The sequence below is a fragment of the Ictidomys tridecemlineatus genome, chromosome 4 (assembly GCF_052094955.1).
Source record: "Ictidomys tridecemlineatus isolate mIctTri1 chromosome 4, mIctTri1.hap1, whole genome shotgun sequence".
Classification (NCBI taxonomy): Eukaryota; Metazoa; Chordata; class Mammalia; order Rodentia; family Sciuridae; genus Ictidomys; species Ictidomys tridecemlineatus.
In genome coordinates, this window is record NC_135480.1 from 154943448 (window position 1) to 154970834 (window position 27387).

Below are 27387 nucleotides of genomic sequence, written 5' to 3' on the forward strand. Positions count from 1 at the left end.
TCTAAGATGTCTGCAATAAACAAACAATAAGATGAATAATTGGTTTATGTATGTGAAAAGTCCAGAAAATTTAGGATTTCAGGCCAGTTCAGAATTGCAATTTTAATTTCTGTGGCTCTCTATACTTATTTGTGTGCTCTTTCCATTTGAGAACTGGTTCTCTTCAGCTTTACAGACAGCACTGGGGCCTTCATAGAATGCATGTCTAATCGACTCATCATCATAAGCTGGAGGACTACCCAACTGTTTTCTTCAGCTTCCATGAAAGAGAAGAGAAAAATCTTTCCTAAATGCTCCAGAGTTTGTTTCCTTATTTCTTGTTGGTGTAAATACAGTCATGTGCTTCCTATTTCTGGGATGGGCTAATGGGTTTATAGTAGTCTGATCTAGCTACACAACTAAAATTAGAGTACATCTTATCCAAATAATATATCTGAGGACAGAGGAGAGGCTCTTGAAGGAAATGCAAGAGCATCAGAAGGAAGAAATAGATACAGGTAATCAAGCAACAAATGCCTACTATGGTAGGCTTTATGATTACCACTTACTAGACAAATTGAAATATGGAGAATAAGTTTTGCTTGTGTCAAGATTCTTCAGCTACTAAAATATACTTGAGAAATACATAGTATCAAAAAAGAGCTTCATCTGCAAAACCATGTTCTTATACAGAGGCTTAGTAATATTAAACTACTTTGACAATTGATAAAATCTTGTCTCAACCTCAGTGTATCTGTTTCTATTTTTGAATTAAAAAAGCATTTACTTAGTTTTTATAGCTATGACATAATTAAATATTGACTATCATATATTAGCATCAGTGGCCAAAAAAATCATTTATTCCCAGATTATACAAAAGCAGTACAATGATTATCACCAAATACCATGAACCAGATACAACTTCTGGTTGTACTCAATATACCTAGGAGGTGCCATTTGTTATCAAGAATTTTAACTGGATAATACAGTAACAGAGTTCCATAAAGGTTATATTCCTGAAAATGCTCTTTACTGAAATAGGTCCATATTTGAAAAGAATGCAGTTATGGGAAGAAAATATGCGCTCTGTACATTTCACACAATTGCAATCCTTCCTGCCTTTGCTAGTATTGCTGCCCTTATAGCCTCTAAGTCATCCGGTACCAAGTAATTCTACTAAATTTTTACTGTAAACACCATTTCTATCTCTTCATGATTTAAAAAATCTCAAACACCACATTGCTTTTGTAAACCTGACATTGCAACATACCCAGGGAAGCTGTTAGGAATGCAAATAAGAAGGTGACTTCGTTATAATATTCAGAATGGTAAAGCCTCATGAAATTGAAAGCACACTTTTTAAGATACCATTAATAACAACTGGTCTCCTCTTGGTGTTCTGAAGCAATGGAGAAACTGACATTGGAGCCCCATGAGAAGGAGAATTACTGCTTGATTAATGGCAACCAAACTGCCCAATACAGCAGAAAGCTAGGGCTAAGATGGAAATCCCTTTGCCCTGTCACCTTCCTGAACAATTCATACCCTGGAAATACCTATTGGACTCAACAGACTTGACCAGCCAGCAAAAGAGAAAAGCTTAGAAATTGTGACAGTGGGAGCAAGTGCTGACTCATCTGGGTAAAACAGGAGGCAAGCACAAAGGAGGAACCTCCCTGCTTCTTTTCACCACCAGGTATAAGGATACAAGGAAAAGAGCTGAGAAAAAAAAAATAGCAGAGATTTAACCCACTTCTCATGAACCAACAAGGAAGAAAAACAAACAACAACAAAAATTCTTAAATTAAAACACATAAATTTTAATTTTAAAAAAGTTCCTAAATACATGCCCTACCAAGTTCTTGTTGTATAATTGTTGTATGCAGATCAATAGATTTTTTCCCCCCAGTGGTACTGAAGATTAAACCTAGGATCCCTTAACTGCTGAAGCACATCCCCAGCCCTTTTTATTTTTATTTTGAGATAGGGTCTTGATAAATTGCTGGGGTTGGCCTTGGAGTGGTGATCCTCCTGCCTCAGCCACCTAAATTGACAAGAATATAGGAATGTGCCACCAAAACCACAAGATAAGATACTAATTAGAACAAGGTATACTCCAAGTACCTATGATATGTCAAAATACACTCTGCTGTCATGTATATCTTAAAAGAACAAATAAAAAAGTTAAAAAAATAAAAGATACTTTGATTCAAAGGGATTATTGCAGTCAGGAAAACACTGTGACCATGACATCTGCAAGTATCTCAAAATAAATAAAAAAAATTTCTGCTAGTAACAAAGGCAGTGAAACAGAAATTTAAAAAAAAAAAAAAAAAAAAACTTTGTGGTGAAGCTAGACAATGAGAAATGACCAGCAGTATTCAACGAGAGAAGAGTCTCACTGTATGGTGAGGTGATACTCAGGAGAAGCTGAGGAGAACACAGTTGGCTTTTCATGCCTGCTCAGATTTGGGGTTAAGCAGAATGCAGGTGCCTATAGGAAAGATCAGCATGAAAAAACCTGACCAAAGTTTGGTAAAGACAAAGCAGGGGGTGAGAAATGGGTCATTATAAACACTGGTCCTCTTCCTAATCCAATTCCAAGTAATTCTCTTCTGGCTTTACTACTGAAGGCCTTTTTGTTGTTCAGATGGGAATCTTCTTGTACCCAAGGCTTTATGCTTGTTTCTGGAAGGTATTGCTGGTAAAATTATCCATTGGTGCTTCGCATAACTGGGGCAACTGTGCTGGAAACCTTCTCCACTGGGTTTGCCACTGGAATTGAAAGAACACAAAAGTCATTGTCTTTACCATCCCACTGAAGCCATTTCTACCCTTACTGGGAAATGGTACATTCTTCTAAAAGGTTCCTATTTCAGTTAATGCTTTTCTTTTCTTTTTTTTTTTTCAGTTAATGCTTTTCTAGAAGTAAAGTAAGTAATCCTAATCTGTCATGAACCAAAGGAGCATTTCAATAATCCAAGTTCTTCTCAATTTTCTCCAGGCAGTTTTCTAGTGTTACACTTTACTTCTCACTTGAGATCTCCCGGCAGCTTCTGTAGGATGGGAGAAAGAAATTGTTTAATGGAATACACATCTGAGCAATACAATCTCCCTTCTTCTACATATTCTACTGCTGGGTTCTCTTACATTTGCCAGGAGCCTCAGTTTTCTTATGAGACACTAAATATTCAAACAGATAGCCACATAATAAATAGTCACAGAACTCTGACCCACAATCTCTGTAGCATCCAGTCCAGAAATCTAAACTAATCAATGCAGAATAGGCCCATATGGTTAGGACTTGGTCAACAATGGTCAACTTTCCCAATTTTTGTCCCTGTTCCAACTCATGAACTAAGAACCAACCAGAGAAAGCCAATTATGCTCTTGGAACCAATCACATAGAAAAATTGACTTCCAGATAGTTGGCTTGCCTTCAGATGCCTCATTCTGCAAAAGAAAAAATTCCCTATACACTTGTTAAAATGGCAAGGAAATTTTTAATCAAGACCATACAAGAAAGGTCAAGACAATTGCAATAATAGATATTGAACTGAATACTGCTGAAATGAAAGGCTGGAGGATTTTTAAGCAGTGGGAAGAAAAAATATTGGAGGACTTTAGAGGGAAGGTAGGTCAATGTGATGAGTCCATCTGGACTTACAGAAGTTAGACTCCTACTCTCTTCAGAGACTGGGAGACATGATCTCTACCTTTCTTGATTACATTTCAAAAGATTAGCTCACAAGCCCTTGGAAAAGTTTTCTTAATTGCAGAATATTTATATCTTAAAGGGCCAGAGGAAAAAAAATGCAACTTTCAGCTTTCTAAAATGAATGCACTAAAAATGGAGGTCAGGGGCTGTGGTCAGAAAGAAGACTATCTATGGTTTAGTCAACCTGAGGGAACACTGTGCTACCTTGGCAGTGCCAGAAGCCTCTAGTCAGAGGGCACTTGAGGCCTTCCTGTTCTTTATCAGAAAGTTTTCCCACTCCCATTCCTGTCCTCCAGTCTCTGCTGAACACAGGTGATGGTGACTGGCTCCTTGGCTATAGCTACCTCCAGATAAAATAGAGCCCTTTATCCTCACTGGGGTGGTATTCATTTATTCCTACACTTGGAATATGAAATTCTCCTATAATGATCTTTAGACATTTTTAGCCATTTTCATGTATGGTGACTAAAATGAGCAAAAAGAAACCAAGTGATAAGTAATGATATCTCCTCATCTTTCAAGTCCATAAAGAAGGAATTCTACTAAATTGTAAATTTAAGAACATTAAAAGCAACTGTGAATTTTGACCCCATTTCTATCTGGGCTCATATACATACACATGCAAACACACACAAAAAAAACTTGCAAAATACAGTAATTATGAGTTAATAAATAAATAAGAGCAAAATGATAGAGAGCAAGGTACACAGATTCCATAGTGGCAAGGATGGACAGATTTCATAGAGAAAGTGAAATTTGAGCAGAATCTTAAAGGAGGTTTGTCCTGGAGCTTTCTGGGGGAGTATTGTCAAAAACGCTCTGTGTGCTTGGTATGTCTGGGAAGTAGCAAGGAAACCAGCAAATAAAAACAGGATTATTCGAAGGAGATGCATGGGAGTGGAGGGAAAATGGGTGAGGTCAACGAGACAGTGGAGTTGAGGGGAGTATCAGATGACACAGGACCACAGATTTATAAGGGCAAGTAGAAATGCATTGGCTTTTCCCCTGGATTAAACAGATAGGCATTGGAGGGTTTAAGCAAAATTATCGTTGCAATAATTTTATGTGACAAAGAGAAAAACACAAGGCAGAGCTAGTCACAGTACTTGGCCTCTCTCTAAGGCCATTCTACCACAAACCTGGAAGAAATTCTCTAACCAGACACTACTAGTGCAGGGTTTATTAAGACAAGATGGGGCTGGGGAGCCTTTTATCCTCACTTACCACTCAAAAGAACCTCTATTCTCCTGAAAAATCTATGCCAAGTGGAAAGACTTCCAGTTCCTCAAATGAGTTGGGGATTGACCAGTGTAAAGGCCACTTGTTCTGACAGTTGGAAACTGTCTTAAGTGCTTTCTCCTCTGCTTCCCTGATCTTGACAAATGTTCAACAAGCTTTATCTGTTTGTCTTTTTTTTTTTAATTTTAAGCCTAATTCTGCTGGAGGTTTCTATATATCAAAAAAGGACTGCCAAGAGAGAAACTATTACAAAGAAAACACATTTTGGTGGCTTATGTAGGATTATTTCCAAAAGGTAATGTAGATTCCTATGAAAAAGATAGGATCAAAATTCTCCAGGAGACTAGCTTGCTAAGCCCATTATCACATTCTATGTGCTACTATTAGCATAACAAAGTCAATCAATGCATTTTGGTCAATAACCCTCTCAACTATCAACAGGGAAAAAATGTGAGACTCTAAATGAAATATCTTGAGTTAGATAAGGTGCTCATTATACTGAGAGGAGCAATTTGCATGTTAGCACGGAAATACGATAGGGTTTTTAAAAACCCTCTTCAGTCTCCTAGTCAACTTGATTGTAAAGGATATAATCATTGCCTCTTTTCTGTAAATTGCATTTAATAATTCTGCATTTTCCCCACCATTTTCTACTGAAAGACAGAGATAAAGAATAAAAATTGAAAAGAGTAAGCAAGAGTTTCCTCGCATTTAAAATGTTGTCAGTTTTTCATGCTATATAATGTAGAGGTAGGTGTTTCTTCCTACTGGGGACTCCTACTTAAACTTAGTGAAATATCAATGTGGTTGATAAACTGAATTCCCAGAAAAGAGACTACTGTAAAGGCTCAAGGCCAGGAAGCAAAAGTTATGAAAGTCACAGAGAAGAGAACATATCCTTTAAAATATGCCCTCTCTCTTACAAGAGCTGCTAATCAATTGAAAGAGATAAAGGTGGGGGGGCATCAATGGCTGCCACGTCTATAATAAGAAGCCTAATTTTATGCTATTATCTGTTTGATGGTTTAAGCAGAGTAAAGTGACACTGATCTGGAAATGTGAGCATGAAGCAGAACAAGAGAGTGTTTGTAACAGGAATAATTTCAGGCACCCATGAGGCTTCACATAAAACTCATTTGCACATAGACAAGGCTCTCTTATGGATGATGGATAAATGTAATTCGTAGTTACCAGAGGAATTTTTTTTTTTAACTTACAAGTAGTCTAAGACAGAATAATGAAATCCAGACTGAAATTGTTTTAAAAATTAAAGCAATTTTAAATGAATTGAATTTCTAAATGATTAGACAGTCATGGTGGACAGTTCCTTTAAATAACTAATGCAAATTCACTTAGTCATTATTGTAATATTTAATATTCATAAACAATACTGCCCAAAGAATCAATATTGCCCAATGGATATTTGCCCATGTGAAAAGGGGTCATGAATTTTTAATCAATATATGAGAGCTTTCAGGTACATTTCACACAATAGAAAACATATATGAACTTTAATCTTTTATCCATGATCTTCCTGACAAGGAGAAAAGGGGATAAAATTTGAAACAAGAAAGATCAAAGCTGATTAAAAATGTACTAGCGCCATCTGGTGTGTGAAATAAAAATCATTATCTCCTTTAGCAGCTAAATGAACTCTCTTTTGTGGGCTCAGTGCAAAGCGGTTATGGCATAATTAAGCCATAATTCTTGCAATGGGATTCCCTTTACGGCTAATGCCCAGATGTGAATATTTACCATTTGGATTAGAACTCAATGAACCTAGGAACGTGAGGCTGGTTCAAACAGTAAGTTGCCATTATACATATATTCAAATGTTTCAGGAAAAAAAAAATGTGCTTCAACTCAAGAATCCACATAAGTGCTACAGTTTTCCTCTCTATGTTTCTTAAGAAAACCTTGATTGAAACTGGAAAAGTGTTTCTATTCTTTTAGAAACAACATCTCTATAAAAATATAGGAGAAGCAGATGGGGAGCATATTTTTAAGGAAGAAACTTTGAGGCTTATAATGCTAATGCGCTAAGATAAATTTAGCAATATACATAAAAAATAGAAATCTAAGTAGTGGAATTTAAGTGGCTTGGAAATTTATGCACAAATCTATTAAAAGGACTTGAAAAATAAACTGCACTTCATGCTGTTCAGCAACTGATTTTTAATGTATCTATACATTAAATGCAATAACTCTCCTGTTCCCTGACATTCCTGGTATGCTTTGAGCTACAGACCTCCTTTATTCATTCCTTCTTTCCTTCTTTTCTTTCTTACTTTCTTTCTTTCAGGGATTATACCCAGAGGTTCTTAACAACTTAGGCACATCATAGCCCTTTTTATATTTTGTTTTGAGATAGGATCTCGCTAAATTGTTTAGGCCACATTTCAACTTGTGATCCTCCTGCCTCAGTCTCCCACGTCACTGGGATCACAGGCATATGCCACTATGCCCAGTGAGCTACAGAGATTTCTGACAATTTCAAAGACCATCAGAATATTCCTACTTACGAATATGCATACTTACAACTCAGAAGCAGTCAGCCCTCTGGTATCAAGAATTCTTTAAACTTCCTCTTTACATTTTGGCTACATTAAAGAGACCTAATAGCATTGTGCTTATTTCTTTAAGTAAATACATTTTCCAATGTTGTAGCCATGTTCCTTCCACACAACTAAGTAAGATGCAGCACATAGCCCAGCCATAAAGAACATGAAAACAAAGTTATAGCTCCTTGTCATATTAAATAAGAATTTTGAATAGGATATCCTCTGACTCTTTAGTTATCAAGAAATCAAACTTTTATTAAAAGACAAAAACAGTAAAATAGTGAAAAATTGAGGACTTTAGAATGGCAGACTTTTAATATTTGATAACAGATAACTGAGATCATTGCTTCAAAATAAAACAGTTTTACAAGATATCTGCTGGATGTTGGAATCTAATTTCAAGTGATGGTAAGAAATTTTATGTTCTTTCTGCCTGCGGCCCCGAGCAATCATCCCTACCACAAAAGCAGAGAACAAAGAGACACTAGGGAGCTGGGCAAGCTTATCTTCCTGTCCCACCAGAGAACTGATAGATGTGGCAGAGGAAAAGAGTGGATGCTGGGACTGGGCTGTATCAGCACTGGCCACTTGCTCTCACCTGAGAGGATGCTTCGAGGAGCAGGAGAGGTCTTTAATACAGACATCCAAAAAGATTCAGGAGAAATGATACTGTTTATACCAAGTCATGAATTTCCAAAGTGACTCATAGAGAACTTAAGGTTTGACTTAAAGCAAGATCAATAATTCAGTAACATTTTTCCCCTGGAATTTAAGAATAATTATGTTAGATGCACTGCACTAAATGTCTACTGTGTTCTAGGAATAGCTCAGTGATGAAAAAGTTATGTTGCTTGCATAAAATCAGAACCCACATAATTCAAGACTAAATCTCTTGTAGTAATAAACATAAAAATACAGGAAATATCTTCCTGGAGTACATAAATTTGCAAGAAGTAAGGAGTATTTTCTGCTTTGAGACATTTGTTTACTGCTTAATAAAAACTCGATGTAAAATTTTTTTCTATTCCTTTTTTTTTGTCCAAACATCAAGAACTCTGTGTCCTTATACAAAATTTAAATGGTGTGGAACATCAAATTTGCATCAAAATCATGCTTTTCAAATTTCTCCATGATCTGTGCTTGACTATATGTTGATTTTTGCACACTAAAATGTATGCTCTTTAAAAGAATTTTTTAAGTCAACATTTTGTGTTGATGGTACTTTGGAATTCTACTTTAGTATTTTTTCTTCCCTTTCTTTTTCTTTTGGTACCAGGGATTGAACCCAAGGGCACTTAACCACTGAGCTACATCCTCAGCTCTATTTTGTATTTTTATTTAGAGACAAGGTTAACTGAGTTGCTTAGCACCTCACTTTTGCTGAGGCTGGCTTTGAATTTGTGATCTTCCTGCCTTAGTTTCCCAAGCCACTGGGATTACAGGCTTGTGCCATTGCGCAGAGCAGTGTTTTTTTCTTTTTTAATTTCTGATGTTAATTTCAAAAATTCCAATTTTACATTAATAATATAATATTAATTAATGAGCATCTGGATGAAATTATTATATACTATGAAGAAGACCTTAAATTATAAAGATAATAATTTTAAAAATCCCATAGTGGTAAGATTTACAGCATACTAACAAAGAATGGTAGATATTTGTTTACCAATTAGATATGTCATTATACAGCAAGAATAACAAACAACAATTCCCCAGCCATCATAAAAATCTCTAGTACATTGAATTTTAAACACAAAGTAGAAATATTAAGGTTTCCATATTCTGAAATTTGAAGTTCAAATAATCCAAATTAGATAGTGACATGTATAGCAATAACTATCTTATAAACATGAATTCCGTTAAATATTTTATGAGCATGAATTCAGTTAAATTGGCAAATGCTATTATGTCTATTAATGCATGAGGGATCTAAAGCTTATACAAATTAAATAAGATCTATAAGGAGAAAAAGTTGGTAACTGACAGATCCAAGGTTTTAATCTACTTTGCTCATTTCAATAATTTTCAAACATGGCACACCCTGGGACTATAGACCATGAGCTCTCTGTGACAGTGCCATAGTAACAGCCAAGAAACATCAGATATTTTCTTTAAGAAGATGGTAACCCTAAAGAGATACACACACACAGGATGATACATACTATAGGCAAAGAAAGTTTCAGAGAAGACCATCAGCACTTTGTTGCCCCAACATTCCCCAAACATCTACTACAAGCCAAACATTGTCCAGGTGTGGTGTTTACACACAACTCTGACCTCAGTTCAAAGAGGAAGGAATCCAAGTTAGTGCTAATTATTATGCATAGCAATAAGAATTTTTAAGGCTTCATGTAAGATCTTGTAAGGATACCAAAGCAGTGATTAATGGATCCTTTCTGGAATGAAATATGTTTTAAGAAAACATATCCTGGAAGAAGTACCTGTAAGAAATATTGTTGGTCTAGCATGAAAAATGCAGGTGAGGAGAGTGGTGCAGTTCATGCCCTGCAGGAATTAGCACGTGGAGGGTTGCTGCTATAAACCAGGAGGGGCTGGTTGGAGGGACTGCAGTTTATTTCAAGAGGGCTGGACTGGAGGATTGTGCAGCAGTGGCCAGCAGTGGAGGGGACAAAATAAGACTTGGGAGCAGAGGCCAGCTCAGAAGCACAGTTCATATTTAAAACAGTTTGGAAGCTTTGGGGTATTTTAAGCCAGGAGCTCATGGATCAATTTGACAACAATATAATAAGAGATAAGAGGGGCTTGGCAAAAGAGGCTGAAGAAAAAATATGTTTTTAAAAATAGCTAGTGAAGAAAATGATGAGTCTTTTAATTAACAGATTAAGACAAATATCCAATATATATGACAACTTGTTATATAAAAGTGACCCATTAATGGTAATTATGAAGTGACAGAAACATATTTTATCTGTTGTTTTGAATTTAGAAGATTTCATAATGAAAAGTTAAATATGTAAATACTACCTAAAATAAACAATATGAATTGGTTTATTATATTATAAAATATTATGAAAATATATAGTTATTAATATTAAAATGATTATTGACAAATGCAAAGATTAAAATATGTTCTTACAAAATTATTAACTGGATGATTTCTAGAAGAGTTACAATTATAATTTTCTACACTATGAATATTTTTATAGTTCTATAAAGAAAAGTTGCAAAACTCTAAAAATTTTTTAGACTGTGGTATAGTTAAGAAAGCATGTGGAAACAGAAGTAAAAAAAAATCATATCTCATGAACGGGGTTGTACTTAAAGATGTAATCTATTCAAATTTTCTCAATTAGTGAAAAAAAGGAAAAAGAATAACACATAAATATACTATTTTCATGTTTAATGAGTCTCCAATATATTGAATTTTAAGAAAGTGCATTATAATTTTATTATAATGTTTTGTATCTGTATGTAAGAAAACATTTTTTGGTATAACAACTCTCCTGTTTTCCAACATTTGTATTCTAGAAGTTATCAGAAATATCTTAAGATATATATATGTCTTATGAGATATATATGTGTATATGTCTTATGATATATATATATATCTTATGATATATATAACATTAGGATATAATTTTGCATACGTAAAGAAGCTGCAAAGTTTTATGATATAGGAGGTAATACCGTATTTTATACAACTAAATTATCGTAGAACAGATAGCATATTTAGTAAACAAAATTAAAAGCCCATGCAAGAATTTAAAGGTGTCATATTAACAGTCTGTGATTCTTTTGGCTGCACAGAAATGCATAGATACAATAGCACATAGGATCTGGGAAGTCGAGTCACAAAACTGAATTCTCTACATTGTGAAGAGGTGGGATAAAAACTTCAAGATCACTGATTTCACTTCAGTCACACGATTTATGAATGTATTTGCTTAAGTAAACAAGTTGTTTAGCTTTAAAGATATAGGAAGAATGCATACAGTATAGCATAATCGGAAAACTCAGCACTGAATAATCTATGAAAAAACAAAAAGCTATAAAATGTTCAAGAACCCTGAGTCTTCCAAGAAATTCTTCTAGGGTTTGCATAAAAGAAGTTAAATAGTCTTTAATTCTGTGAAGCAATTAGAAATGTTATTTAATATAATAAGTAAAATATTTGTTTTTTACTATGCATAGTTAATGAAACTTATCAACATATCTTTTAATATTTTGCCTTTATCAATAATCACTTTATGCATACCCCATGGTTATATATAATGGAGATTTCTTATTGTGGTTTTTATTTTCATTTCTCTATAGATTTTGTGTGTACACACATACACACAAAAAAAAATCAAAAACAAAAACCTCCCACCTGATTTGAAATTTTGTCCAAGAATACATAAGGCTGAAGTTCAACGTAATGTAATAGGAGAGACCCATTCTGGAAGTGTAGAGAAGTCTTTTCAGGGACATAGTACCTGTAATAAATCTTGAAGAAGAAGCTTAAGTTTAATGGAACTCAGACAGTGTAACAGTAAAATAAAAGTTGTATGACTTTTTAAGTTGGACAAACATCCTAAAAAGCATAATTTGCTTGTTTTTATTTTGCATTAATTTCATATTTTGATTGTCATCTAATATTTACACCTATTTAGGAGATACAATGTAAAGTTAAGGTTCATATATACATTAGATACTGATCAAATTAGAGTAATTAGCATATTCATCACCCAAATTTTTAACATGTCTTTTCGCTGAATATATTCAAAATACTCTCCTCTAAACATTTTGAAATATGCAAACTCTATTCATCCTCCTGTGCCATTGAGTACCAGAACATTCTCCTCATAGTTATAACATAGGGCTTACTGGTCAACATCTCTCATGCTTTCCTCCTCTAATTCCCCAGGCACTTGTGACCACTATGCTTCTCTCTACTAGTATTGGATCAAATCAAAAAGACAAAGTTTTTAAAGCAAGAATAGTAAAGGCAGAGTTTTCCTGCCAGAGATAAAAGTATAAGTTAGATTAGAAGATTATAATATGGCTAAGAATAAACAAAATAATAAATTCAAAACAATTAGTAATCTAGAAATAGACTCATGAATATATCGAATTTTAGTAGGTGATAAAGGTCTACTTTAAAATAAAAAGGATAGACTTCTCAATTCAAAACACTAAAAGTTGGTTGGCCACGTAGATAAAATAATTTAAAAGCTGTGCATGTAGCATGCTTTACAAATATAGAGAAATAAATTCTAGATGGTCAACAATCTAATCTACATTTCAAAAGAGAACTAATTTTAGAAAGAATTATAGAGAAAATTGTAATTTTGGTGTGAAGACAGCTTTTTATAAACCACATATATTTAAGAAGTCATAGAGAATGAAAAATCACAAACTTGACCAAAGGTAATATGAAAATCTTACTTAACAAAACTATAAACTTTATGATTTCTGATTTTCTGCAGAGTTAAGAATTGTGTTATGATTAGTAGAAATATTTGATAATGGTATAACATTTAATGGATTCATTTCCAAATTATATTAAATGATCCCACTATTTAATAATAACAACAACAACAACAACTGATCCTTAAGAGAGGCTAATGGAAAATGATCATAAAATATAATACTAAATCTAATTAATAATTCTAATAATAAAATACAAATTTAAACAGAAAAAAATTTGCCTTTTAGATTAAGAAAAAATCATTAAAAATATACAATATTGGTCCATGATATGGAAATGTACATTCTCAGAATGTTCTTAAATGTATGTGTTGGTAGACCATTTTGGAAAATAGTTTTAGCTATCAAAATTTCAATATTGTGAATCCTTTCATTCCATTCTTCCATTTCTAAGGATTTATATGAGCAAAATGGGTAAAGTTTCAATTGTAGCTATTCTATTTTACAATCTCTTTTATATATTAGTCAAATACAAGAGAGAAATAGGAACTGTAAGTAAAAAATTCTGTAGATCAGTGCTTTTTGGTATGTGAGTCATATACGTCATTTAACACATTCTAGTAGTTGCATCTTGAAAGGTAAACATGAACATATTCTATTTGATCCCATATATCCAGAATATTATAATTTTAATTTATAATAGTATAAAAATATTAATAATATACTTTAATTCTTTTTTCTTACTATCTTAAAAATCTGGTTTGTAAATTACAAAATACGATGTAGGACGTGCAACTCAACTAGGAATATCTGCATTTCAAGTATTCAATAGTGATATGTGGCCAATGACTCCCCTATAGGTATGTGGATCTCTACATTGCAGTGGGTCAAGGGTAATTTTTTACTGCTTTCTTCAAATGAATGCTCTTCATTCAGACTTATAAAGCCTGCTTGTGACAAAATCCTCCGTTATCACCTCTAAGTTAATCAGACACTAACATCAAGCCATTTATTATGCTTTTATTAATGCACAATTAGTGCAAAGACCTGAGTGACACCATTACCAACTCATTGTGGTTAGCAAAAGACAGAATCAAATAATGGGAAAAGAATTGACATTTGTGATCAATAATATCTGTTAAGTGAATGTTGAATGAAAGGGAATGGGCTTTAGTAATTGTAGGAAAATTATGCAATTAAGAGCTGTGTGGACTTGATCAAACCATTTTTCATTTCCAATTGTAGGACTTGTGGTTTTAAACTATCTTGTGAGGAATCGATACAATAATTTTCTAAATTTCCTCATTAAACTACTATCTTCCAAAATGAACTAATCCATGAACGACTTGTAGACATAAGTAGAATTCAAGCAATTTAAGTATATATAACTTGAAAATTGAAATTTGGAAAATTAAGATAGGAAGATAAAATGATAGCACAGATAGAATCAGGGCTCAATATACATAGAAGTTTTTTGTAAGAAATTTTTTAAAAAATCAGAATTTTGTTTTTTTCTTTCTATTTGTTCTTGATGTTTTGCAGTCAGAGTAATGAACAAAAAATATGATTTGATTTATAAAGCTGAATCTGTAGTGGATAGGTACATTGGTTAAGTTATGCCTGAAAATAAAACCTAGGCATTCCACTTTCAAAGTTTGTGACATTGAGCTTGTCTGTATCTCAGTTTCTTAAATATAAAGGAGAGAGATAAAAATGGCATCCAACTTATAGGGGTTTGAGAGTATTAAAGGAATTATCATATGTAAAATTAATTGCAAAATGCCTGCCACGGTTAATGTGGTATAAACATTAGCTGCAATTATTTACTCTTGAAGTTAAAAATACAGATATAATATTTGTGTAGCACCCAGCAAAATGCCTGACATAATAGTGACTTAATAAATAAGCTAATTAATATATGTACACACTTTAAAAAACATGGTTGGAATGGTTGGCACATTCTAATAAATACGAGAAAATCACACGCACACTTGAGGACATAAAAGAAGTTTCACCAACTAACTAAGAGAGATAAGTTAATCTTTTCCTAAGAGGTCTGGATTGTCATCTCTGTTGATTCTGCTGATGTTGCAGCCATTATCCCTTTGTAAATGAGCACATAAAAGAAAAAAAAAATACTCTTAAGGAGTAATACATAATGGGGCTCTAAAATGGAATAGAGATGGTATGAACAATTTGAACAAATTTTGTCCGTTCAGTAAGTGACCATTGTAAAATAGTGCCACATTGTCAAGGGTAATATGGTTCTCTATGTCTTTCTCTTTGATATGCTACATAAAATTCTGTTCTAAAGCATTCCTCTACCTGAAGAAGTAACTATAAACTAAGCCATGCTATCAACTTAAACAAACTCAATAAAGAGATGTTCATTGAGCTGAATTTACATACACATTGTCAAAATCCATTATGACTTAGAACCTAAAGAAAAACAAAAACATTTGTACTTGCCATGTTTTTTCCTTTCAACTTTTCTATCACTTCCAAAGGATAGAAAATGTTTATAAATATATATTAATTACATTTTCATGCAGAAGCAATGAAATTATAAATATATATTAATTACATTTTCATTGCTTCTGCATGAAAATGTAATTAATATATATTTATAAACAATTCAGACAGTAATAATTTTGGACTCTAAATTTTATGACTGTGTAGAAGTGTTTGCACATAAAAGGTATGTAATTTGAAACAAGAATGTATAGTTATCCTGCTTACAGGAATTCCATATTTAAGTAGAACTTATACAATAGATTCTTGATAGAATTATGTGCTTCTTTTATTTTCCCAGCTCATTAAAATTTTTCTTATTTTAATTTAACTCCCCTGAAGAATCTGCTGGTGCTCTCTATGTTTTTCAGGCTGATAAGTACTGTGCTGGAACCCTTCACAGTCTCATCTAAAGCAAGGACTATGTGCTCTGCCCCTGGGAAGGAGAATGAGGCTCATTAGTTTGCCTTCAAGTACTGGGACTTTTCCTAGTCAGGGGAAAAAGCTGTAATATTTTTACCCAAATTTTTTATTTTAGGGGATAATCAGAAATATCCCCATAATAACTTTTACCCCTTCCTCAACTTTAAGCTTGAATTTTATATTCCCAACATCATGAGACTTTATCATTCTTAAAGTCTGTAAAAGCTAATTTTTGGATTCTGTTTGTTTTGCATAATTAATTTATTATTTATAATCAGTAGTAGAAGTTATTCAAATTCAAAACATGTGCTTCATATTACATTAATTCTTTAAAATGCAAGTGAAAGATTCACCAAATTTTCTGCACTATATTTTCAGTATGCTGAAAAGACTCCCAGGTGAGAAATATATTTGTACAGAATTTCTAAACTGACATTTTAAAATATGTATTGAACATTCATAATCCTATCATCTTGTGATTCTTTTAGTGTCCCAAATCATTTATGTACATGGGAATTTATGCAATAATGAAACTAGATGTATTCCAAATTGCTTTTGTATTTGGAAATTAGCCAAAACATTCTTTAAATGGTTTCAAATAAGAAATTAAATATACAGTGGTCCATTGCATCTGCCATAGTTCCCACTTCCTGTATTCAATCAACTGTAAGTCAAAAATATTTTGGGAAGAAATTGACTCTGTACTAAACATGTACAGACTTTTTCCTTTTGTCATTATTCCCTCAAATATACAATATGACAACGATTTACATTTAGAAATAATAAGTAATTGTGAGATAACTTGAAGTGTATGGGAACATGTGTCTAGGTTACAGGCAAATACTCTGCATTTTTATATGAGAGCATCTGCAGATTCTGGGATCTTCAGGAACCATTCCTCAGTTGCTACCAATAAGCAATACAAAACCGAGGACAGATTAAATAAATCACAATATGTGCATAGGAAGAAAAAGCACTTTTTCAAAATATTGTAGACAATATTATAGATCAATAAACATATGGAAATAATTTGACAATTTGCTAAAATTTTTAAAAGTGTAAATTACAAAAATAGAGTCCTGATTATTTATATAATATAGGTGTATATAAAATATAAACATAATGTGTGTATAAATATGTGTATATATGTGCATATATGTATATATTCAATAAACTTATAATGTGTGTATATATATAATGTAAATGTATGTATATATATATGTATATATATATATATATATATATATACACATTTATATTATTGCTACACATGCAAAATGTTAATTATTTAGGACTGGTTGGTTACAATTAATTTTTTAAAATTTTGCTTGTTATTTTTGTACTTTCTAAATTTTCTATCATAAAGATTATTTTCTCTTCAGGGAATAAATAAACACTTTCTAGAGAGAGGAAATTATCCATTAAAGTATCTGGTAAACACATTATGACAGGTTTTAGCAGAAAGAATAAAAAAAATAGTTGTATTTACAACACCCAGATCATATTGTTTACTTCATTTGTTGTGATCTTTTAACCTGGTCCAAGTTCAGTAACTTTAGGCATAGCCAGAAGACAAACCGTCCTCTGTAATGTCAGTGTCGCCTAGTGATGGTGAGGCTCCGGTGACTGTCCTATCCATCTTGTGTTTATATACTCAGCATTTCTGTTTGTCCTAGTTTCACTTTACGTTTATAGCTTGAAAATGATAAAACATAGCAATCACACACTCCACCTGTCCTGGATTTTAACCAAGGATAAAATAAATCACAACAGCTTTGTACTCAGTTGAAAATTAATATTCATAGCCCAAGTAATGAAGAAAAGTCATGGAAATATCATGGAAGTCATTAGGTCTGTAGATGTCATTTTTGTACTGTCTAAAAAAATAAATTTATAACAGTCATCATTTTTCTGTCCTTAGTGGGTCCTACAATGGAAACTACAAAAACTATCACAACTTCTCAGAAGGCTGGTGGATGCTGAGAACAATGTTAAGACTCTAAAAGGCCTTGATGTTTAATCTCATCAGGGTCAAGGGAGTATTTGGGAGACTCCATGCAGTAGAATAAAGACAGGCTGTCAGACTTTCTGCCAACTAAAAGTCATAAGGCAAAAGAAAACCTAATTGCTACACTCCCTAAAGAGAATGAGTGAGCAAAGCAAAGAAAAACAAAATGAAAAGCTATAGTAGTCTTTCTCTAAAACATCAGTTTACTGTTTACTCTTTTCAAAATGCAAATTCCAAGCATTTAATAACTTACAAAGTTGTTTGCTAATATGTGTGTTTTAATAGTCACATGCATTTAAGGTAAGTATTACCCTATGATGGTTTCTTTGATTTAAGAATGAAATATTCACTTTGAATCTACATCTGAAAGGAGATAGGATATATAAAGTTCAAACAAAACAAACAGAAATACCTCCCAAAGTCTTGCCTGAAATTAGGATTCAATGTGATATGAAAAAGTGAAATGAAAATATTATAGAAAATTCTCAATTTAACCCTATGCAAAAGTTGAAAACAAACTCACATACTTTTTCTACACCTAATCCTCTTTGCTTGTTAGAGTTACCATCCTGCCTAAGCATTTGCAGAAGTGTGAATTATCAACTCTATCCTAATCCGGGTTTTGTTTAATCCTCATATTTTCATCTCACTGTCTGGAATGATTGTCCACAAGCAGTGAAAAGGTTGAATTTAGCTGACAGGAAGTAAGGAAGGGATCCTTTAAAAAGGAAGAAGGGAAGTGGCAACCAACATATATAAAGGCTTTTAATGTATGTAAGTATAACGATAGGCACTTGTACATGCATTACTTCATAAAAGGATAATAATAGTTGTGAAAGTAATGACAGTAGTGACAGCATACCTTATGCAAAGAACTCAATAGAGTACTCATTTATTTATAGACAGAGATATGATAGCTATATTAATAATTTTATACCTAAATAAATGCATTTAAAAGCTTTAAGTCATGCATTTATGTTATATATAAATAATTTTATGCCAAATATAACAGAATCCTAAGATGCATCCTACGATGAAACTTTTGTTATTATGAATGTATCAATGAAAGAAAAAGAGAAATTCTAGAGGCTTTTGGTTTCTAGTCTAGGATACTAGGAGCTTACATGTCACTGCTGTGTTCTGACAAGTAAATTGCTGGACAAACTAAAAGTCAACAAATCTTTTTAGATTTTTAGATTTAGTAAAAAAAAATTTAGATTTAGTCAACAATTTTTTTTAGAAAGTGAGATCACAAAGCAATATGCTGCTCCCAAATTATTGGCAGACATATAAAGAGAATCACAACTTACAGAGGCAGAAACCCACCCATCAGCAGAAACCTTTTTGAGAACTTGGGCTTTGCCGAAGAATCAATGTGAGCAAGACTGAGAGCGGAAAACTCACAAAAGAGCACCATGCCTTTATGAGCTGTACATCCAGGAGCTATAGGTACTCAGTGAATACAAAAGAAAAAAATCTCTTATGCTTCCAACAGGTGGGGAGGTAACCATTTGAAAGTACATCAGAACACTGTGTTCTTATTTTATTTTATTTTTTAAAGAGAGAGTGAGAGAGGAGAGAGAGAGAGAGAATTTTTAATATTTATTTTTTAGTTCTCGGCGGACACATCTTTGTTGGTATGTGGTGCTGAGGATCGAACCCAGGCAGCACGCATGCCAGGTGACCATGCTACCGCTTGAGCCACATCCCTAGCCCCACTGTGTTCTTATAAGACCTGCCCTCAGGAGAAACTATTTTACCAGAGCCTATCCTGATGGAGTTTATCAATCACCTAAGTAAGCCACAGGAAGGGAAATACCTGACTTCAACCCCTCTAGTAATCCTGTTCTGCTTATGTAGGGGTAAGGGCAGGGAAATGAGACAAACTGGTGAAGATCACAATCCAGAGGCTCAAAGATCAAAATCACAGGCTCATCAATAGACTGAGAATAAATCATAGGACTGTAGAATGCCTTACAACTAATGACCTTTTACTGTAGTTTTAAAATCAGTATATCATATCCTATCAACAAAACTTATAAGTCATTATAAAAAGAAAAAGCATGGTTCAAGGATCCTGAAGAAGCACAAAAATGACAGTCAGAAATGGCTGGAATGTTGCCATTATCAGCCTATTAATTTGAGAAAATTGTTTTTACTAGGCTAATGACCTTAATAGAAAAAGCAGACAACATGAAAGAACAGATAAATGATGTAAGCAAAGAGATAGAAATTATAAAAATGTAAAAGAATTTCTAAAGAACGAAAACATGGTAATAGAAATGAAGGGTGCCTTCAATTAGTAAGTACACTGTCATGACTGTGGAAAAAAAAAAATATATATATATATATACTTGAGGATCTGACAACACAAAATTCAGTTTGAAAATATAAAGCAGACAAAAACTGAAAAGAAAAAGAATAGAATATCAAACAACCATGGTACAAGTTCCAAGAATGTAACATGGGGAATGGGAATTCCAAAAGAGAAGAGAGAAAAGCAATATTTGGAGGAAAACTGACTGAAAATTTCTCCCAAATTAATGTCATATATCAAAACACAGATTCAAGAAGGTCAGAGAACATCAGGCAATGTTAAAGTAATAAACGTTACACGTACATATGTCATATTCAAGCTTCAGGAAATCACAGATAAGTAAGAGATCTTTGAAAGAAGCCAAAGGGGGAAAATGCTTTAAGTATAGAGGAAGAAATATAAGAACTTTGTCCAAAATCTCCTCAGAAAACATGCAAGCAAGAAGAGAATGATGTAAAACATTTTAAGTGCTAAGTAAAAAATCCACTAATACAGAACTCTGTGTTCTGCAAAATTATACTTCAAAAGTGAAGAAAAATGCATTCTTGAACAAAATAATAATAATAATGATAATAAATAAATTGAGAAATTTTGTTGCTAATAGATCCTGTCTTACAATAAATGTTCAAAGAAGTTGCTTAGAAAGAACAAAAACTCATATATGTCAGAAATTAGGATCTATATAAATAAAAGAATAGCAATGAAAAATGAATAAATAAATGTAAATTTAAAAACTTTTATATTTCTCATTCTTAACTGATCTGGCAGAAAAATAGTCTGTTATAGCAACAATATATCTGATATATATGTTAATAAATAACTCTTATGCAAATCTAAGTATAAGCATTGATATTTGCTTATGTATGCGTATGTGTAAATTGAAATGAATAACAGTAATGATAAGGGAGGGATTAGGAATATTTTGTTATTATAAGAAATTCATGTTATACATAAAAGTTGTGTATTGTTATTTAAAAGTGGACTTGGATTAGTTGTATTTATTGTAAACATGAGAGTACTAAATATGAGAACACTAAAAAATTTAAAGATGTTAACAAGTGCTAAGAGAATTGAAATCAAAAAGGCAAATAAATAAATGGAAGACAAGAAAGAAACTAAAAATGACAAATATGGTAGATATTAAAATATACCCATTATTTTCTTAAATACCAATGGTCTAAATACACCAATCACAAACCAATTTTCAGTGTGCGACAAAAAGCTAAACATAACCACATGTTGTCTATAATAAACTCACTTTATATGTAAAATATAGAATACAGCAAAGTGATATAGAAAGATAGAACATGGTAACATGAAACAGAAAGTATGAGTGCCTGTATTAATTTTAGACAATGCTTGGGATATTATTAGAATCGAGGGTCATTATATTATGATAAATATATCAATAGTTCAGGAAGACATAAAAATTCATAATTTGTACACAAATAGTAACAACAGAACCTCAAAGTGTTGTGAGTCAAAACTAACATAATGGCAAAAATATAGATAAATTTACTCTTATTAAATGTATAATTTACCCCATTACTCAGAAATGAATAGAATAGATCCATCAGGAAGAAAGTTAAAAAAGACAGTTGAACTCAACAACATCATTAATCAATTAAATAATGGACATTGGTAGAATCCTACATCCAGCAACAAAGATTGCACATTTTTCTCAAGCTTACATGTAACATTACAATAGTCCTTATGCTGCTTTATGAACACATGTTAACACGTTAACAAATTAAAAGTATATATTTTATAAATATACACTTTTATATCTCAGTCCACAATAATACTAAACTAAAAATCAATAAAAATGAAAGATAATTGGAAAATTCCAGGGTACATGAACACAAAATGATACACTTCTAAATAACACACGAGTCAAGAAAAAAAATTATAAGATAAAATTTTAAATAGCTTGAAGTAATTAAACATAAAAATAAACTTATCAAAAATTTTGAGATGTAGTAAAAACTGCTTAAAAGTACATTTCCAACATTAAATGTATATATTGGAAAAGAAAAAAAGATCTAAAATCAATCTTCCAACTTACACTTTCAGACACAATAAAATGAACATTACATTAAATCCAAATTATGAAGTATATAGGTAATAAAAATTACCAAAAAAACTCAATAGAATTGAAAACAGAAAATCAATAGAGAAACTCAGTGAAACTACAAGCTCCTTTATTTTAAAGATCTATAAAATTAATAAGACTTTATAAGATTTTATCCATGTTAAGAAAAACAAAGAAAACAACAGTTACTAATATCGGTAAGGAAAAAGGGGCACCAGTGCAGATCCTATGAACACTGAAAGTTTATTAAAAATACATTGTCCACCACCCCTAAGCCCCTAAATTTGATAATCTAGATGAAATAGTCCAATTTCTTGAAATACACAATGTGAAAAATTTACAAGAAGAAATAGATTGCCTGAATAGATTTACATGTAGTAAAGAAACTGAATCAATGATAATATTTCAAAACAGAAATCATCAGACTCAGATAGTTCAGTGATGAAGTCTACAAATATTTAAATAAAATTTACTAACTTTACAATCTCTTCAGAAGATATGAGTAGAGAAAACACCTTCTAACTTGAAACTATAGATCAATATTGCTCATGAACATTCATATAAAATTCCTCAACATAATATTACCAAATGAAATCCAGAAATGTGCAAAAAGAGTTATATTACATTACCAAGTAGAATTTATCTCAGGTATATGAAACTTTCAACATTTGAAAAATCAATTAGAGATCCAAGATGGTGGGCTAGAGGGAGGCTGTATTTCTTGTCACTCCATGACCTGGAATTCAAGTAGTAGGAATGCTGTTTCACTGAAAGTTATTAGGATCCCCCCACCAGCTGCTCCTATTCAGGAATTCCAGCAACCATGTTGGCATAGCCTCAGCATTTATGCAAGACACCCAGCTGCCTTGCTGAGCAGGACCCCTTGCATCAGCACCCATGCAGGATCCTGGGTCTCTGCTCCCATGTTGACTCCCATCTACTAGGATGGGGTGCCCCAAGTAGCCTCCATCTTGGGGCACTGCAACCACTGACAGTCGCATGTTCCTGGGGACACTGGAACAGGTCTGGAGACAGCCGCCAGGCAAACCCTACATGCCACAGAGCTGCATCTCTGAATATGCCAGCCAACTCCATTGCCAGCCCACCTTGATACCCCATCTCTGAAATCAGCCAACTCCATTTTGGGACACCACTGTTGCCACCTTGAGTTATCCTTCCTATCTCCATCACCATATTTATTTGAGGCAACCTCCCTGCTTGGGACACTGGCTGGGCCTAGAAGCAATATCAAGGTTGTGTAAGCCTGGCCCTAACCTGGCTGATACATAACACTCTCTGCAACAGGTGAGCAGACCCCAGAGCTCAGCCCAAAAGACCTCCATAGAGAGAGGTTGAAAGGGAGGGGATGAGATACTGTTTCCAGGCTAAAGTATAGACCCAGAATGGTGAAGTCTGCAGGCAATATAAGGAGAAAAGACGAGGCACCCACATCATATGAGCAGGTTCCAAAGGATATCCTTGGGATATAGTCTTGCAATGGGGACCTGCAAGTGCTATTCCCCACATCCCCCAAAACCAGCCCTCCCACCCTAATAACCTTTACCATCCTGAGACTGGAAATACCAACAAACAACAGACAATCCCACCTATTGGATGAGAAGGGAAGCAGGACAGAAACTGAAATTCAATGGAAACAATCCTTTAATTTTCCTTTGAGATTTTCTTTTCTTTTTCCTTTTCTCTCTCTCTTCTCCCACTCTCACATCTGCAACATTTATGAAATCAAGTACTTTTTATGTATTAAACTACTAAGTATTGAGGTGTCTGAATAGTATATTACATTTGTGTTGTATTATAGTTGTTTTATATATTCTTTTATCTTCTAATTTTACATTTTTTAGATTTCTTAATTTTTTATGTTGATTTGTTTTTTGTACTCTCTCTATTGTCTTCCCACTTGTTTCTCCCAAATCACTTTCTTACTTTCCTCCTGCTACTAGCCAACTTCTTTTGATTCCTCTTTCACGCTTCCAAGGACCTAATAATTCTATATTCTTACTCTTACCTTCTTAACCTCCTGACCCTACACTCCCAGTTCTCTCTTTATCCACCATCAGAAACTGTACACCATTTTGCAAACCTATTGTCTATATTATAGATAATAATTGAACTCACCATTTATCTTTATTGTGACAAAACCATAAGTGACTTAATAGGAGTTATTCCATTTAAGGATGTATGTATGTTGTTTGTATTGAAATCTGTTAATAGTGCTCTCCCCTTTAAAAGAGAGATACTTGAACCCTGCAGGAACACTATAAACCCATAGGGTAAAAACTGTAACACCTCAGATCCACAATGTTAGAATGGAAGACACACAAACAACATGAGAAAACAAGGGAAGAAACTACCCAAACATACCAAGATACTACATTATTGGAATTCATGGCCAGAACAGCAGAAGGAGTGTCAGTGAAGGAGTTCAGAATGTACAAAATTAAAATGTTCTGTGAATTAAAAGATGGTATAAGAGAGCAAATACAGGCAGCAAAATATCACTTCAATAAGCAAATATAGGAAGCAAAGGATTATTTCAATTAGGAGATAGAGAGTCTCAAAAAAACCCCAGAAGTCCTGAAATTATGAAAACAATAAAAAAATAAAAAACTTACTAGAAACCATCACCAATAGATTAGATCACTTGGAAGACAGAACCTCAGACAATGAAGAAAAATATATATAATCTTAAAAATAAAGTTGACTACACAGTGAACATGGTAAGAAATCATGAGCAAAATATTCAAGAATTATGGGAAAACATGGAAAGGCCATTTTTAAGGACTATTGAAATAGAGGAAGGCACAAAGATTGAAACCAAAGTAATGAACAATCTATTCAACGAAGTAATATCAGAAAAATTTTCAAACATGAAGAATGAACTAGAAAACTAAATACAAGGGGCCTCCAGGACACCAAATGTACAAAATCACAACAGATCTATACCTGGCACATTATAATAAAAATGTCTAGCATACAGAATAAGGAGAGAATTTTAAAAGCCACAATATGGGAAAACCAATTAGGATCTCTGCAGATTTCTCAAACTAGACCCTCAAAGCTAGAAGAGCCTAGAATAACACGTACCCATCTCTGAAAGAAAATGGATGCCAACCAAGAATCTTATATCCAGAAAAATTAAGCTTTATATTTGATGACAAAATAAAAACCTTCCATGATAAACAAAAGTTAAAAGAATTTACAACTAAAAACGCCTATATTATAGAACATCTTTGGTAAAATATTCCATGAGGAGAAAACAAAAAACAACAATCAAAATCAAAAAAGGTAGGTATTACATTAAACAAAATACTAATTAAAGGAGAAAGAAAGTCAAGTTAAATTTAAAAAAATCTATCATCTATCTATCTATCTATCTATTTATCTATACAAATCATGTTTCAATAATAACACTGAATGTTAATGACATAAACTCACCAATCAAAAGACTATACTGGCAGATTGGATTAAAAAAGTAAAAGACCCAACAATATGCTGTCTTCAACAGACTCATCTAACAGGGAAAGACATCCACAGACTGAAGGTGAAAGGTTGGGAGAAAACATTCCACTCACATGGACTGCGGAAACAAGCACGGGTTTCCACCCTCATATTAAAGAAAGTAGACCCCAGGCCAAACAGAACATTAAAGAAAGAAATTAAAGAAGAACTTAGAAGATGGAAAGATCTCCTTTGTTCTTGGATAGGCAAAATTAATATTATCAAAATGACCATGCTACCAAAGGCACTATACAGATTGAATGTAATTCCAGTGAAAATCCCACCGACATTTCTCATAGAAATAGAAAAAGCAATCATGAAATTTATCTGTAAAAATAAGAGACCCTGAATAGCCAAATCAATCCTTAGCAAGAAGAATGATGCTAGTGGCATCACAATATCAAACCATAAACTAAACTACAGAACAACAGTAGCAAAAACATTGGCATCAAAATAGATGTGTAGGTCAATGATACAGAATAGAGGACACAGAGACAAACCGACATAAATACAATTATTTCATACTAGACAAAGACACCAAAATATATACTGAAAAATCAGTTAATGTAATCTGTCACTTCAAGAGACAAATGGAAAAAAAATCACATGATCATATCAATAGATGCAAAAAAGCCTTTGACAATCTAACACAAATTCCTAAATAAAAGTTCTCGCAAAAGTAGAAATAAAGAGGAACTTCCTCAACTTGATAAAAATATTACCAGTAACATCAAAAGAATGCAATTTATATTTAGCATATTACTTAAATGGTTAGAAAAAAACACTTCTGCTAAGATCAAGACAAAGATGTCCCATCTCATCACTGTTTTTCAATATGATAGAGAAAATCCTAATTAAAACAATAAGAAGAGGAAATAAAAAGTATATATTCCAAGAAGGAAGAATCAAACAGGCTATTTTTTATGGGATATATAATCATCTCTGCAGAAAATCCTAAAACATAAAAAAAACAACCTTCTTAAACAGAAAGCAAGTCTACAAGATACAAGATTAATATGCAAAAGTCAATGACTTTCCTGTATGTAAGCAATGAACAAATGGAATATGAAGTTTTAAAACATTAGAATTTACATTAGCACCCCACAAAAAATACTTACGTAAAATCTAACAAATATGAATGATATCTATCTGAGACAAACCACAAAACTGTCACAGATTGTATAAAAATGAGTTAAACAAATTGAGAGAGATTACGTGTTCATGGATAAGAAGACAAAATATTGTCAATATATTAGTTCTTGTCAAAGTGTTCTGTATATTTAACACAATGCCAAACAAAGTTTAAAAAATGACTTGTAGATATTGATAAATTGATTCTAAAGTTATAGGAAGAGGCAAAATACTCTTCAGAATAGCCATCTTTATAATCTTGGAGAAGAACAAAGTCAGGCTTTAGGACTGACTAAGGAATAGACAAATAGATCAATGAAACAAAATAAAAAGTAAAGAAAGAGACCCATATAATCAACTGATCTTTGATGAATTGAGCAAAAATGACAAGGTGGAGGAAAAATAGTGTTTTCAGTAAATGGTAATGGATATCCACATGCTAAAAAAATGAGTCCTGACAGTCACCATATATTGTTACATTGTTCACAAAAATTATGTCTAAAACTATCACAAATCTAA

General features: G+C 32.9%; 1 long non-coding RNA gene across 2 annotated transcripts in view; it reads right to left on the reverse strand.

Annotated features, from left to right (window-relative positions):
• Positions 1 to 2328: 2328 nt before the first annotated feature.
• The window catches only part of LOC110598422 (uncharacterized), a 296730-nt gene continuing 271671 nt past the window's right edge, over positions 2329 to 27387 (reverse strand). For both annotated transcript variants that reach the window (XR_013438128.1, XR_013438131.1), the window contains one exon: positions 2329 to 2754. This is a non-coding gene — a long non-coding RNA (uncharacterized LOC110598422). The remainder of the gene's footprint in view (positions 2755 to 27387) is intronic.